This window comes from Eumetopias jubatus, unplaced genomic scaffold (genome assembly GCF_037043125.1).
Source record: "Eumetopias jubatus isolate StellerSeaLion01/CBP00866 unplaced genomic scaffold, mEumJub1_p1.0 scaffold_17, whole genome shotgun sequence".
Classification (NCBI taxonomy): Eukaryota; Metazoa; Chordata; class Mammalia; order Carnivora; family Otariidae; genus Eumetopias; species Eumetopias jubatus.
Window position 1 is genome coordinate 61,827,773 of NW_028274823.1, and position 18,123 is coordinate 61,845,895.

Below are 18,123 nucleotides of genomic sequence, written 5' to 3' on the forward strand. Positions count from 1 at the left end.
TTTCATTTATGTATATATATTTTTCATAAAGTAATCATGTACACCGCTGTTTTTGTTTATCAGTAAGATTTCTCCCAGTTTTATTTCTTGGATTTTTACTCTCTAAAGAGAGATTGATCCATTTTTAACCTCAGTCTTTTCGCAAATGCATAAACTTTATAAACCCTGGGTAAAGCATTGAAAACCTGCCTAAGGGATCACTGGGAACGTAGGTAGGATTTTTGAATTCTCTTAATGCGAAAGAGTTTATGTACTTTATCACCATGTACTGTGATGTTTTCTACAAGAAAATAAGGTAGTTTTAAATCATATTTTGAAAAGATTACCAACGCAAGATTTGGAGAACATGCTCTGAATCCTTCAGTAGTAGTCACCTGGGCAATTATAAAATAAAGAATTTGGACTGAATGACATGAGAATTCATCTGTACAATTTTATGATTGTTTAACTTCTTTCAGAGGTAGAAATTTAAAAGCTCCTCTTATCCTATTGTAATTAACAAAACAGTAGATTGTCATCACACATCACATGCATCAACTAACCAAGGCTTTCTTCTGCTTTTTTTTTATTCTTTCTCATTGGATAAATAAACTTGAAATTTAAAAATGTGTTTATAATTAAAGGATATTAGTCAATTTAAACACACACAAGCCCTAATATATGACTTTACTCAATTTATATGTGCTTTTAAATTATTTGGTTACATAGATGTATGTATGAGATTCTATACTGATCTTTACTTTCTCAGTTCTGGGATTGAAATCTGCACCTATTACTGTTCACTCTTTTCCTGTTATTAGCATCACATGTATCCCAGGCAACACTGAAGATAACAAGGAGGGACTGCCTTTCCTTCCAGGAAAGCCCAATGAATAACATTGTTCACAGTAGATTATTTGGTAATTTGCACATTAAAATTTTAGAGTGATTTTTATCTATCACAATGTAGAACTCTGCTATTCCATCAGGAGTCAAAACACAGCCCATTCAGCCACTATTGGTTTTGTAAATAAAGTTCTTTTGGAACACAGACACATACATTTCTTTGTGTATTTCCCATTATAACTATAGAGATGAGCAACACACAAAGCTGGTGTACTATGTACTATGTATTAACTAGTGCTTTACAGAAAAAGTTTGCCCACCGCAGATCCTAAATTTTTAACAATTGACTGGAAGATGAGTTTATCACAATATTTTAAAAGTTAAGACACAATTAAAGCATGGACTGTGCGAGTTCTATAGAGTTGGGCCCAAAGATATTTTAATGTAGGCCCAAGATATGACCCAGAAGAAAACTTCTGAGACCTAACATCTTCGCCACTCTGAATCATAGATAATTACACATGACTGTGATAATTTTAGAATGGGAAAATTTCAGATGCCAGTATCATCAGTTGTCCCCAGTGACCATTAAACAATTCCAGCAATGCCATTGTAAAATAGCTAATTTAAGTTGTAGTGGTGTTAATCTTACTAAGCAATCACATCATCCATCCTGACCTTTTTGAATACAAATATCATTTGTGTGGTTGTAGATCATGACAAATGAGATGTAATCTTAGCTATATCTCTTATGCATCTTGGTATGAGATTGTTAGCCTTGTTTCCAAAGGTCATCTTGTACTTTTTTAAATATGACATTTGTTTTGTCTTTATGACATAAGTTTAAATAAATGTTTATTATGACTCTCTATCAAGAGGCCTGTTATGATATAGCTTCATTAGTTTATCAAATCAGATGGTATTTTTCTGGAAAAGAAACTGCACAGATTTCTAAGGGAAATGAGACAATGGATAAAAATATAAAGATAAGCTTCTAATATAAGAGTGGCACAAAATGAGCTATGAAACATCTAATAGGAGGCCTTTTATATATACAAACCATGCCACATACAACAGGGACAAGGTTATATATGTCAGATTTTTTTTAAATAAGTATTTCCAAAAACCTTTTCCACTTTTTCACAACGCAATAGCTTGACAAATTATATACAAAAGACTTTGTATTTCTTAACATGCACCTAAGTTTTTGCTACTATATAGAAATCCACTCAAATTATCACAACATCCATTTAAGAACAATATGAATAATATAGCACTTCTTGTGACTCCAATGGAATTAATAAAAAACATTAAGTTATTTCTTTGAGGTGGGATGTTATTTGCGGGTCTTGGAGGACTCTCGAGGAGAAAGTAAGATTGGATTTTTGTCTAGGCTCTACATAGTGTTAGATCACACACAACTTCCATCCAGAGTCTCAGTTTGTTTATTTAAAAAGGGGATAGAATATTAATCTTGTGTGCAACAGGAATTTTCATATAAAGATCAAAGAATACCTTCCAAGCAAATATTACTCCCTGAAAAAAATTTTTAAAAAGACCAAGATGCATTAGTGTGCCTATATGTTTTGTTGTCAAATGGATGACCAGATGATTGTCAGGGCTTTCCCCCCTATTCTATTTGAGGTATAATTGATGAATAAAAATTGTAAACATTTAAGGTGTACACATGATGTTTTGATATAATGTTTGATATACATATATAATGTGAAATGATCACCAAACTCAAGTTAATCAAATGTCCATCATTTCATATACATATATATACATTTTTGGATGTAACTTTTTTTTCCCTTGGTGAGAACAATTAAGATTTATTCTCTTATTCTGCAAATTTCAAGAGTACAGTACAGTAGTATCCTTAACCATAGTCACTATGCTGTGCATTAGATCTCCAGAACTTATTCACCTTGCATACCTGAACTTGTAATCTTTGACCAACATTTCACTATTTTCCCCATTCCCAAACCCTTGGCAATGACTATTTTATTCTCTGCTTCTATTAGTGGGATAAAGACCTGAATAAACGTTTTTCCAAGGAAGACATATAGATGGCCAGCAAGCATATGAAAAGATGCCCAATATCACCAATCATCAGGGAAATGCAAATCAAAGCCAAAATGAGATATCACCTCACACCTGTTAGAATGGCTATTATCAAAAAGACAAAATATGACAAGTGTTGGTGAGGCTGTGGAGAAAAGGGAACCCTTGTGCACACTCGGTGGGAATGAAAAGTGGTGTAGCCACTGTGGAAAACAGTATGGAGGGTTCTCAAAAAATTAAAAATAGAGCTTCCATATGACATAGCAATTCCACTTCTGGGTTTGTCTTTGTCTGGGCTGCTGTCACAAAATATCACACACTGGATGACTTAGAAACAACAAACCTTTATTTCTCACCATCCTAGAAGCCAGAAGTCTGAGATCAGGATGCCAGTGTGGAGGTCCCCCTTCCAGGTTCAGACTTCTCATTTTATCCCCACATAGAATAGAAGGAATTAAGGGGTCTCTGTAAGGTCTCTTTTAAAAGGGAACTAATCATATTCATGAAGGCTCTACCTTTATGACCTAATCACCTCCTAAAGGCCCCACCTAATAATACCATCACCTTTAGGGGTTAGGATTTCAAGATATGACTTTGGGGAGGACACAAACTTTCAGATCACAGTGCGATATACCTCCAAAGAAAATGAAATCACTATCTCAGGGAGATATCTGCACACTTATGTAGATTATAGCATTATGAACTTGTGATAACATGGATGAACCTAGAGGGCAATATAAGTGAAATAAGCCAGTTACAGAACAAATACCATAAAGTCTCACTTATATGTGGTTGGCTTTTCATGATGCCAGCATATATAATTCCTAGGTGTTTCATGGCATAAAGATAATGCACAAAATTTAAAAAGCGAAATCCTTGGTCATCATGTTAATAATTTATGTTAAGCAGATTTGGAGGCAGACACAGTTCAGGGGCTAAGTTTAGATGGCCTAAGTGGGCTTAGTCAGCAGCTTCTCAGGGAAGCAGTCAGTCAATAGGGAGCACAGTATATACAATAAACTGAAATTTAAGGTCTTAAATCTGAGGTTTATATCCAAGGTGGTTAGGCAGGGAAGATTCCAACAGGTAAGATTATTTCAAAACAACATTAGATAATCAGTAATTCAGAGTGCGAGTGAATCTAACAAAGAGGGGGAAAATAGTAGCTGTCCTCTTACTCTGAGTTTATTCCCATGTTGATCGGGAAAACCCAAGTTACCAAGTGGACGCGTGAGGCAGCTGCATCACCGGGAAGATTAGAAGTCAACAGGCGTTCCACTAGTGATGATAATTATATTCACATGTGTTCCCTATTTTACTGATTCAGTCAAAATACATTAACTTTAAACTTAACTCTGAGCCAGATACTGATAATGTCCTAGGGATGTACATGCGAATAAGATTACTATTCTCCGAGAGTTTTCAGTTAAGAGAAGAGACAAGTCAGTATACAAAAATTACAAAACAATGTGACAAATAGTATTATAAGGTTCTTTAAGCAGGTGGAAAATGGGTACCCAATGCAGTGAAGTCAGGCCAGAGGAGAACACACTGGAAGTATCACTAACAGGGCCCAGTGATTCAATGCAAGAAATTCAGACTCTATTTTTTTTAGAGTATATTATGCACAAATTTATTCAGCCCAAACACGTGAACTATTTTTGAGCAAATATGTTAATTATAGTGTGGTGTTTGCAACCCAGCTGCCTGTACATACTAAAATAATAGTGTAGGATTTTGGTTCCACTGTTTGCATATTCTCTATGCATTGGATGCAAAAACCAATATGTAAGGTATTGGTCTGACCTATATAAAATGACATTCCAATTAACTTTCCCAGAAGATCATCAATTTAAACTCAGCCTCACAAATTAAGAGTTGGAAATGCCCATGTGATATGGTTGAAGGGGCTGAGGAAGACTGCAGTTCTCACTCCCTGGTTCTCCACACCTCCTTAATAGATGAGATCAATGGATTAAGTTTTGACCTTTTAGAGTTCTCTCTCTATCCATTTATTTCAAAGGCATTCATGGAACATTTTACCAAGTTTTCTACTGCCATGCAAACGCCATTCAAGTATCATCTGTGTGCCTAGACTCAATTGAGTGAGACCATCCAATATTATGTTAAAGATTTTGGCAGACCAAAATCTTAAACTTGTGAGGACTCAGCGCACAGTGGGATATTAAACATCCCCTGACAACCAGTGTAGCTTTTGAGCCGGAATGATTTTTGTTGCAAGTAGAATTGTAGAACACATCCTCTTGCAGCATTTGCTGGTGCTTATCTTATATGTGTTCCTGCCTCGTTGAGGTGCAGTGTGCCAATTTTCCTCCTCTGTCAAACTGGGACTGTTTTCTCACTGATGGTGTGGCTATCTTATTGAAATGTTTCTGTGGTTGGCTAGCCTCAGTTGCCAAGGTAACCATCCTGATGTGTGTTGCCTTTAGGAGTTTATCATTAGATACCTGAAAATCTTAACTGCATGTAAATAATAAAAGCTATCAAGGTAATGCACCTTTGTGTTTCATGTGGTATTTTCCAGAGACTCAAAAAATATGTGATGATGTTGAGCTTCTATTCATACTGTTAGTTATTATCAAAGGTCTTGATGGGACTATATTAATCTTTTCTAGATTCTTAAAAGTTTTAGCTTATAAGTAGGGAACTCAATTTAAAATATTTTATTCATATTATTTTATGTCAAATTTCATGCAGAAATAATTTGATGGAGCATTTGACATTGGTGAAGGCAATTCCAAAGGAATAGAATCAGTTGTGAAATTTTCTTGGGCCTCTAAACTTTCTTCTCTTTATTTCTATTCTGTCTCTGCTCCAGACTGCTGGTAAACTAGTAATAGCATCAGGATTATTTCCTCTTCTCAAATCTCATCCTTCCCTTTTCCCCATCAAAATCCAGAAGATATCTGGCTTTGGAGTTCAGATATATTTTGGCTTATGACTCTGCTGTGCTTCACTATTCATTCATCTGTTCATTCATTCATTCATTCATCTTTTCTGAGCCTTGGTTTCCTTCTTCTATGTAAAGTTAGATAAGGATTGCTGCATGAATGGATTAGTGATAATAAGTTAACATAATTTAATACAACATCTGACACATTGCTGGTTTTAAAATAATTATATATATTATCAAAAGTGAATCATTTGTCTTCATAGGGAATTAATTTAGTGTTTTCTTTCTGTCTGTCTTGGTAAAATGGTTGATAAAGCGTGAGCAGCTTCCTACTGAGGTCTATTAAAATGATTCTAGGGAGATGTTCCTGCTCTCTAAACATTGGCAAGAATTTCTAGTCTACCAAGTTATGAAAATCCTTGCATTTTAGAATGCCTGTTTTGGATTAAGTCTTTGTGTTTTCAGGAATGTCGACTGAAAGAAAGCCAACCTCAGAGTATGTCAGTAAATGCTTTATTCATTGTCTTACTGAGGCCTATAGCCTGGGAGACAGTCTCAAATTGCTCTGAAGAACTCTGAAGAACAGGGAATTATATATAAAAAATGGGAAATGAGTATATGTACTCATGAGCAGTTCTCCAAATACTTGTGCATCACGAAGGTATGGTTTGTTAAGGTTATAAAAATCAAGGCTTTTTGATTTTCACACAGACTTCAGAAAGACACTTAGGTCATCTTAATATGTTATATTTCTATTGCATCTGATTATTCAAAAATATTGCCTGCATGCCTCTACTTAATTGGTTTTCTGGATCTTGCTATTTGTGGTATCTCCTTGAGGTCACTTGAGAAGGTCACACACAGAAGGCTGACATCAGTCACCTATTGTGATTTTAATGCCCAGGGGTCTCTTCAACTGCCACACACCCACAGGCTAAGTATAACACATTAAGCCATTATTTGCTAACAAAACTTTAATAGGAATTAGCATCACAAGTTGGAGTGCTCATACATTAAGATGAAGTTTTGGGTGCAAGATCTATATTAGAGATCAACATCCCTGAAAGAAAAAGTGAGGAAGCATGATGGGGCAGAGGCAGAAGGTTAACTCTGATGTAGGTCCAACAAAGTCCTGGTCAACCTGCAGGAGAGACCTATCTCGAGTCTTATCTGTCAGAGTTATCCTATCTGGAGCTGAAATGACTGCATGTATGTATACCCCAGCCTTCTCATTCTTCCACAATGGACTGCCTAGGAAAAGTCGTACCTCCCGCAAGGCTGCTCTCTGTTGACCACACTCCTGCAGCAGGGTAGTCCTTTCTTGAGGGAGATCTGGGTGGCTCCGATCTGTGTCTACCACACTTAGATTAACTAGCTGTATTTGAAAAAAAGTGAACTGGACCTAGATTCAGTGAGACAATGACAGACACACACTTTGCTGAGGGACTTGAAACAGATTCTGCTTTTGGTGAGTTACATCCCATGTGTGTGCTACTTCCCCACCAGGGGAACCTAAACCACGAATTCATACAACAGGAATCATGGGGACAACAAGAGAAAAGAGAGAAACCCAAAAATGAAAAGATAAATCAAGCTTGTATCAGGTCAACAGAGCCATTGATTTATTTAGAAAGCGCCAACCAATTCTTTATTTTATCTTCCCCTGTGTAAGTTGCATCTTGTCTGATCAGACTTCCCCTTAAGTTCATATTCATATTCATTCCTTCATTTTTTTAACCTCATCACTTTCACTCTTAGAAGGAAAAAAATGTCTTTCTGTTGACTCCTCTGTTTAGTTTTCTAGAATTAGGGAAGTCAACATCCAAGTACATTGAACACAGCTAAAATGATTCATCACTGTAGAGCTTTGTGGCAGGTGGGGAGGTGCTGGTTACATTTCCCATAGCTCCCCACAAGGTTTCCCCAGTGCTCTGGGGATGCTTACATGACCCCACACAGAGCTACTTCTTTCAGCCTCTTCCTCTCCTTGAAAAGAAAAGAAAAGAAAAGGATGCACTAAAATTTTCTCCACCCCAAATCTCTTCTTCTTCTAAAAACTTTGTTTAAACTTATGCAATCATGATGCAGAGTGACTTAAAACATAGAATTAGGTATCAATAAACTCAAGGGAATGAAAAGCACACTACTATAAGTTATATTGCCTTGATGGGCCATTATATAGGCATCAGCAAGCTTTAAAAAATCACAGTGGTTAGACAAAATAATTTGCATTGCCCAATATCTTGTAAAAACAGCTGAATGTTTTATTCCACAAATATCTTTCTCTGGTTATGCCTCAATGATTTTCACTTAGTAAGTGGCATCACTGAACCATGAAAATATTCTCCCCAGGTGCACACAGTTCACTAGAATTTTTGTTCACAAAATATTGATTTCATGATTAAACTTTCCGCTGGATAAAAACTCAAGGTCTGAGTTTTAGACTTTTCATACTGGGTTGCATTTATGGTTTGAAAATCCTTGAAAATTGTCTATTTCCATTAATAAAATATAGAGCTAATGTTCTACATGAAGAAGATTAGATTTATTCCCAAATCCCCATTGCTCACAAGAGGCCAGTATTCTGTCAAATTTATGATTATATTTAAATACTTAAAGTTTATTATGTGGGCCACGTGACATTATTTTACACCTGTAAAGTAAGTCTGGGAGTTATCAGGAAATAGAATTGATGCGTGGTTGCTTAGGAGGATGCACACTGATATCTCTTGGACTATTTTTGATTATTGCCTTCTCTCCCACAAACAAAGATGCTTATCAAAGAATGAATTTTCTAAATTTGGTTTATAATGGTCAAAAGGATTTAAGTGGCCATATGAAGTACTTAAACAAACTATGCTTAGGTTCTGCATATAGTCCCTCTACTATTCAGATACTTTGAAATACCTGATTTCCTTTCTAAGTTCCTCCATTGTTTAGTTGACAGATCTTTGCAAACACTTAGGTGATTCTTAAAATTGCAACACATTAGTGTTTTAATGGAGTGATTCCAAGTTATCTTAAACAATCCAATATCGTTTTTAAATTTAGAAAGACTTCAACTTAAAATCTAAACTCTCAGTTATACATTTGAAATTGGAGTTATATATTGAAATCATTTTTCTAAAGGTCAAATTGTCTTAAATAGTTAAAATATAAACATTCAAGCTTAGATTTTCCAATATAAAATATTAACAATATAGAGTTAAATACATTTTCTATGATTCAAAACTTTCATAAATTTTAAAATGCTTACCACTAACACTACAATTATATAAGCCTATGTGACTTGAAGGGCTGCTTTCCTAAAACAATATTTTTGAAGCTGTCCTTTTGCTTTCCCGAGTATTAAAGAACTGGAAACATTGGCTAGGATGAAGCTGAAACTTTGAACACTAGTCATACATGTGAACACTATTTATAATTGTCAGTGACCCCATAACAAAAGGATGGAAGAGATAATGTGAAACATGTCCCTTAGATTCAGAACCTATGTTTTAAACCAGATGAAAGTATGTAACTGGTGCCTGATGGCTCTAGCTCTTGGTCAGAATATGGTTTTTGTTGCTCAAATGTAATTGACTTTGTCCTGCAACCCCTTTTTTTTTAATATTTTATTTATTTATTTGAGAGAGCAAGAGCCAGAGAACATGAGCAGGGTGAGAGAGCAGGAGCAGGGTGAAGGGCAGAGGGAGCAGCCGACTCTCTGCTGAGCAGGGAGCCTGATGCGGGATCCCAGGACTCCAGGATCACGACCTGAGCCGAAGGCAAATGCTTAACTGCCTGAGCCCCCAAGGCACCCCTCTCCTGCAACTCTTAAGATATCCCTCATTCTTCTAAGGTACATCTCTTAGAACCACATAATACTTTCAAATATGAAAATGATGTCCAGTTGAAATTTTTCTTTCTCATCACTTTTGTTTATTGGGTATTATCAAAATGTGTTATTTTTAGCAATGACAGTTTCTTCATCCTCTAAAGAGATGGGATTATTCTAGGTTATTTTTAATGTTTATAATATGATAGAATCTCAAAGTTGAAATATATTTTAAAGTGCCATCTAGTCTATTTATTCATCAGATAAAAAAGAATCTCTTTTTAAAAAGAAATCTGTAGTATATTGGGGACTTTTATGTAAATGTTAACTCCTTATCAGCATCATCATCATTTACTCATAATGTCATTATGCTCAACTTTTTTATTAGGGTGACCATATAATCTTACCATCCAACAGGGCAACTTTTGAGAGTAAATTAGGGAACGATTACTAATTAATCATTCATTTCCCAGAACACAGGACTGTTCTGGGAAAACTAGGACATCTTGCCACCCAATTTATGCTCAACTTCAGTCATCTAAAATGTTTCGAACATTTCCATTCACAAGGAATTCTCTAGAGCACCAGTTCTTACATTCTATGCTCCCTTAGAGATTTTTAGTCAGCTAAATTTAAATACCACTATGGTATGTAAAGATATTCAAATAGGGTCACACTGATTAGATAGGAGACAGCCGACCTGGAACTCTGTACCTTAGCATCCCCTCAGAGGTATACCAGGAGTCCCGAGGCACCACTATGGAAATATGATGCACCACAGGATTATTTGAAAGCTACTGCCTTAATGGAGAGAAAATAACACTTATAAGACATCCATGAGGTGCCAGAGCATATACATGTAATTGGCTGGGAACAATGGAGTGAGATTTAAGTCCATGTCTCCTTGATTGCAAAGCCTTATTCACATTCCTCTGAGGAAAGTGCATTGCATTTTTGTATAATTCTTATTTTAGAAAGTTCCTCATATCAGTCAGGTCACCCTAGCTTATTCTGTACCAGTTGCAAAAAACCTCCAAAAAGGAAAAAAAAAAAAAAAAAGACCAACAGAAGTAGGTTCTTAAAACAGAAATGTTTCTTGTTCACACTATAGATCCATCGCAGGATGACAAGATACTACTTCTTGCATTCTCTGAGGTACATAGGTTGTAGGAATTCTATCTTGACACAAACTTCTATGATCCCAGAAGCATGAAAGGAAAAAATGGTGAAATATTCATTATTTCTTAAAGTTTCCATATGAAAATAACAAATGTCTCTTTCTTTCACATTTCATTAGCCAGAACAAGTTATATGACCATATCTAAGTTAAAGAGAATGAAGATGTGTAATTCTTCCACAGGGAGGGCCACCAAGAAAATACAGTCAGTTGACTCTGATCTTCAACAAAATCTATATTTTTGAACTGGTTATTAATATTCCTTTTTCTTTACTAAGGGATCCATCATATTGTGAGAGACCTCGTATATTTAGATTTTTAAAGTGGTTCGATTCACTTTTCACTATCCATCTCAAATTTCTTCTTTTCCAAGTTAAATATTTCCAGTGTTTCAACTCTTCTGGAAAAGGCATTGCATCCTGGGCACCTGGGTGGCTCAGTCGTTAGGCATCTGCCTTCAGCTCAGGTCATGATCCCAGGGTCCTGGGATCGAGCCCCGCATCGGGCTCCCTGCTCCACGGGAAGCCTGCTTCTCCCTCTCCCACTCCCCCTGCTTGTGTTCCCTCTCTCGCTGTGTCTCTCTCTGTCAAAAAAAAAAAAAAAAAAAAAAAAATCTTAAAAATAAAAGGAAAAAGAAAAGGCATTGCATCCAGTGGTGCTTCTCAAACCTGAATGTGCTTCTTATCTTCTGGAGATATCAAAATGCAGATTCTGATTTAATAGGCCTGGATGTGTCCTGTAATATAATTGTTTGTTTGTTTGTTTGTCTTAAATAATGTCTTGACCTAGTTTTGAGGTCCTAGTTAGAAGCCAGCTAGTTCCCCTAATTAAGTCCATACCCCAACCACCTGCATGAATGGGCTTTCACAATCTGGGTCATTATGCACCTGAGCTAATTAACCTGGGGCCAGGTATCAGACACCTAGGGACAGCCCTTATAATGCAGAACCTGAAAATTTATTCAAAGAAGCCAATCCACAAAGAGGCCAAGAAAACTAGCCACTCCACTCCACTTACATTACATAAGCTATACCTTTACAGCCCTACCTTTCTGTCACCCCATCTCCAGGTACAACCCCCTGTGTGACCCTGCCTGGCAGCCTTTCCTCATTTGGAGCTGTAAGTAACAAAGTCCTGCCTTTCACCTATCCCAGTGTCAGTGTGTTGTGTCCTGCCATCAAAAACTTACTCTTCGTCTATTGATGGCTAACATGGCTCTCTTTACCCAAATTTCCTTGGTGTTGGAATATTTAAAATATCGGCTAAACTTAGAGGACTGCATACCAGCCCAGGTAGCGTCCTCACTTAGGACAGTAGGAATGATGGATTGCTTGAGCTGCACTTCTGGCGTCAGCTTTCCAATAGATTTCTGGCCAAGCCCTATGTTTGGCAGAGGCTTATTTCAGAAGCTTGTCACTTCCTCAGCACCAGTGGTGTGTTTTTGTTTTTAATTATTATTTGGGGCAGAATCTTGGTTTATCCATGTGGTTCTGGTGACCCCTGTGGAAGAAGATATTGATCAGACTTCCTCACAGTACAGAAATGACACTCTGGTTTTGTTGATGCTGCTCAAGTGGCAGTGACAGTGGCTTGTCTTCTGTGCTATGACACACCTTACTGTTGTCAACTAAATTCATGTTCCCCATTGTGGGTTGAACTATAGGTCAGTAGCCCAATGTTTAAACCAAAGTTGAAACTCTTGGACAAGGGAATCAATGTATCATCTCTGTACCTCGCCCCCCCTCATACACTTGCCAAAGTTACCCAGTTGCTTAAATCATGAAAAAACACTTCAGTGTACTTGGGCTTTACTAAGTGCCACTCCATATCAACATTTGAATTAACTGATACTTTGGACAAGAAGCTGTGCTGTCCAAGGAGAGGCAGCTAGAACTCTCTAAGCATAGACCCCAATCCCTCGGAGGTGGACTGGGAAGGGTTGGAACAAGAGATGGCTGCCTATGAGGTGGGCTACCACTCTCCTCCCCTTTCCTATAACCCACAGGAAGTCCACACTATGACTTATCAGACAAAGACAGAAACTAAAAACTGTGGCTTTAGGCTGCTAGAAGTTCAAAACAGGGAAAAAATGTGTGGGGGGGAGGGATTAAAAAAACACTAAAACCTGGGATACCTGGAGAGGAACTAACAACAAAAAGGCACACACACAGAGACATAATTAAATTAAAATAAAGGTCCATAATTTGAGCCAATTGAAAGTACAAAGTTTATTAACAAAATTTATATAACAATAAGCTATAAGGATCCTGAGTGATTTTTTGTTACTACAACATGGATTCTAGATTAACTTCAACATTTGCTAAAATGCACCAATGACAAAACTTCATGGATTTAATCAGTACTGGGCCTTAAATTATAGTTGAGAATCCCACTAAATTTAAACATGGTATCCTATATAATCTTGGGAAAATAATTAATATATATTGGACAAAAAATAGCCATGCCTAATTTAATTACAGCCTTGGCTAAATTTCCCATAGTCATAGTACCCTTTGCCCTGATATATCTCATATTAGACATAAACACTCTGATATAGTGAGTAATAAATTTAAATTAAATTAAGTCTTTGACACTTACAAATTGGCTTGATGTAATGGGACCCCATGAACCCCTAGTTAGAATGGTTAATACATCCCAAATAAATCAAAATGGGGTCTTCAAGGATCAAAATTTATTATATAAGACCTAATTAATGAATGGGTGAGATCTCCACTGCTTCTTCATTTGACAGCCTAGTTTTGCCTGTTCTTAAACAAGGAAGCAATAAATGGTGTATGATGGTAAATTACCACAACCTTAATGCTTTGGTTATATCCATTGAGTCCCCAATACCCAATATTGAAATTACTAACTCTATTCAATCAGTAGCCAGTAAATGACTTACCATCATATATTGGACTTATATGTTCTATGTTCTATTCCATTCTTACTTTAATAACCCATCAGCAGCAGTTCACCTTCACCTCCAAAGGATGCAAACACATTTACTAGTCTCCCTATAATGTACCTTGACAGCTGTGCCAATGCATACCATCTTTGCAGACAAGATCTTAACTGCATCCACTTTTGTTCACGAGCACAGGTATGACATCACATTTATGATATCCTCCATTGAGGAGATTCATTTGGCACACTCATTAGAAACTCTTTCTGAGTTCTAAAAGCAATATACTCCTTATTTACAAATTTTACTTTGTTTCACTAATGGTGCTACTAACAAACCAGCCCACCTTAAAAAAAAAAAGGTTCTAGAATCTTTCCAAGTCCAAATCAAAAGTCACTCACATTAGTGATCTCAGAGACTCTTTCATTGTAAAAACTTTAGCAACCTTCCTTCATGCCTTCGGGAGTCTCTGGATGACCTACGATCGCCATAAATTGCCTATGGGTTTCTGTTGCAAACAAACAAACAAAACAACAACTGCCCTTTTTAACACCATTACAGTAAAAACTGCTAGTCACAGACTGGGCTCTCCTGAAAATAGAGGCTCTCACAAACCCTGAGACTATAACCCTCCATATCTAGCTATCTATCATTATTCCTTGGGTCATGAAGGCAGAGTCTTACAAGCTTGTCAGGGTTACTGAGGCTTCCTTAATATAGATGGAGCCAAACCGGAAACCTCTGGTATATTCCATTTGTAGGAGGGAGAGGCTTCCCCTGTCCTCATTCACTTGCCAGATATCATTGTCCTGGAGGAGATCACTTCTCTTCCAGACCACTTAGCTACCTGGGAAACCCCTTAGAACAAACTGTGTGAACAAGAATAAGTCCATACACTTTGCAAATGGGATTGTCACCATCATAAATTAAAGAGTGCTGTAGAATCTTAACTGATAGAGGATGGGACTCAAGGTTCAGCACGACTGGCAAAAGTATGTGAAGGCATCTTAAGGTTGAAGGCTCTGGTTAGCAAATGGTCCAATCTGCACATTTCTACAAACTCTGGGCTATAGCTTGAAAGAAGAGTTGTCCCCTTCAGGGGAAGGAATTCTGGGAATCTCTTGCCTCACAGATGCCCAAAATATAAATCAAAGTCACAAATGTCTCCACATATGGTCAGATGACAACACGAGGACTTACCAAGACTCTACTTATCTCCTTTGGAGTTTCAGATATCACTGAACTATAGTGACCATGCACACATTTCACTTCTCAAAATACACAGTGCTGGGCTCTTGAGAAAGGCATTTGATAGAACTTTCTCCTCTTCAGTAGGTCCCAGGCAACCAATTTAATTGAGATGCTTAGTTGACGTCTCAAAGAACAACTTTTTAAGCTAAAAAAAAAAAATAATAAATAACCCCCAACTGGGTTCTTACTTTTTCTTAATCTAAAACTGCTTCTTCTAAGACACTACAAAATTGGACATAAGACATTTACTGTTTCTTCTTTTGATATCAGGGATTCTGTTGTTTCTTGAGCTCACTATTTGCTCCAACCCAGATCCTGACATGTTCCTTGCACTCTGCCAGAACATATACCCTTACACTCTACTCCATGCTGAAGAGAAAATCTCATAAAGGTTTCTACTACCTGTGCCATTCTAAAACTAAGTGGAAATTATTGCTTTCCCCAGTAGGCAACTGCCTCATACAGGTACACCTTTTGACTGATTGAGGAGAGAACTTCCCATTCTCCAGTGCCTTCCCCTACTCCTTTTCTCCTTGCTACTAGGATGTTCTATCTATTTCTTACGTGTGCCCCTTACTCTTGCTTACAAATGCCACTAACTTTTACATATACCTACTGAACTGTCAGTTCATGCCTTCTAACAATGAAGTTGCAAGACCTCCAACCTTGATCTAAGAAATATACTGATATATTATTATCATAGAAATGTAACTCCTGGGCACCTGGGTGGCTCAGATGGTTAAGCGTCTGCCTTCACCTCAGGTCATGATCCCAGAGTCCTGGGGTCTAGTCCTGCATCAGGCTCCCTGCTCCTTGGGAGCCTACTTCTCCCTCTGCCTCTCTCTCTCTCTCTCTGTCTCTCATGAATAAATAAATAAAAATTAAAAAAAAAAAAAGAAATGTAACTCCTACTTTAAACACACTATAACTCCATCAAGATACTGTTAGAGACTTCCAAAATTTAGATCCGTTTTTTGGCTGGTGTCATATAAATGGAAAACTTGGCAATGGATTGGCCTACAATGACTCTTTATACCTCTAAATGTATTCTTCCTTTTTACTCTCAAAATAAAATGTTTTCCATGGTATTTAGGGCAACTTCTGCCTTATTTTCTAAAACTCTCCTCTACTATTTTGGCCACTCAAATATCCCAGATACTCAACCTAAAATTTGATTTCAAGACATCAAGGATTCAATTGTAATATAGCTTTGTTTGTTTTGTTTTTAATGCTGTCTTGACTCTGTGTTGAGGACTGAGTAGAGGCTGATGGTTTTCCTTTCTTGAGAAGGTAATTCAGTCCATATCCCAAGCACTTCCATTAGTGAACTCTCACATTCTGAGCCATTGTGCATCTGCCTTAATCACCCTGGAACCAGGTTTAAAACAACTGGGGCCAGCCTGAATGCTCTGGAGCTTGTGAATATTATTTGATTAAGTCAACCCACTGGGAACTTGGCTAACTCCACCTGACTTGCCCTACATAAACTGCGCCTTACAACTTCTGACTTACCCACTCTCCAAGGCTCATGAAAGTTTTTTTTTGTTGTTGTTGTTGTTTCTCTTCTTAACTGGAAACATAAAGGAAAGGGAATTAATCTAAGCCTAGTCAAATGAATATTTGAAAAACTCACCACAGTAACCATTGTCAAATTTATACTCATGCATTTATTTTTCAAACATATTTTATTTCCAAAGAAAGACAACAAAGCCATGCTTCCATCCAACATGATACAATTACCCTGTGGAAATGATAACAACTCCTTGAACAGAATCCTTGTTTTGTGGTTGGGTGATATTCATTCTTTTAGTTGATTCACATTTTCTCTTTGATATTTGTAACATAAGTACTGAGATGTAAACCAAAATACCATTAACAAATTCAATGTTAGGTAGAAGGAGAATGGGAAAGCAGAAAAAAATGTTTGGTTAATATATATACAAACATACTTAAATCATAACTACTATAGTCCACATTTCTGCAACTCATAACCTGGTCATAGCTGGTATTTATATCTGGTATTTATAATTACTTTTTTTTCACTCCATATTCCTTTTGCCATGATAGAACGAAGGAAAGATAGAGAAGGATATTTCTATGTTTGTAAATTTTTTCTTATGTATTCATCTAGAATTTATGAAAGAACAGGCACAGTGTTTCCTTTATCACACTGTCATTTCCAGGGTCCAAGAGAGAGAAGCAGATGCTTCTAAAACACTTTCATCTACCAATAACAATATAACAGGGATTACTTCTTCTAAAAGTTAGCACAACTATCTCCTCTGTATACCTACTAATATGCAATAATCTTATTGTACTTGATCATTCTCCAGAATTGTCTAAGACATCTCCTAGGATAAGGAGAGTGAACAATAAAAAAGGCATTTGAGTTAGGTAATTTGTTTAATTTTTGTTATTGCTTTTCTATTTGATTTTGTTCATTTTTAAAATTTTTATTTATTAATTTTTTTTCTAGAGAGAGAACACTAGCAGTGGGGATGTGAGGAGCAGAGGGAGAAAGAGAATCTTAAGCAGTCCCCACACCTAGCTTGGAGCCTGATGCAGGACTTGGTCCCATGACCCTGAGATCACAATCTGAGCCGACGCAGAGTCAGACGCTTACCAACTGAGTCATGCAGGCACCCTAATTTTGTTCATTGTTTTGTCAATGAACATTGTTCATTTGTTTACCTAATCCACCCTTTGCCTTTCCCTTTCTCTTTCCATAAAATGTCTCTGTGCATAGAAAATGTCAGACGAGGCTTCATATCTCAAAATTTGTCATCATTCTATCCACAATATTTTATCCATAATATTGTTTAAAACATGTGCAATGTGGGAAAAAAGACAGGCTTCTTTAGCTGTCTTCTATAGATTTGAGATCTCTCTTTTGGATACTTATTTAGATGGCCACATATATACCTCTATGGCAAATATTTGTCCATTGTTTCCATAATGATATTGGGATTTAATTTAAACTTCAGAAATTAATTTTAGTCCACCTTTTTTTCCACCTTTATCTTTTCATTGTCAATCATGATCAATGAAACAGACTATGATTTCAAAAATAAATTTGAAAATAATTCTCCTAGTTTTTCCTACAGAACCTAATCTTTTTATTTTTACCAGGATAGTTCTTATACATGTAATATTTATAGTAAATCACTGAA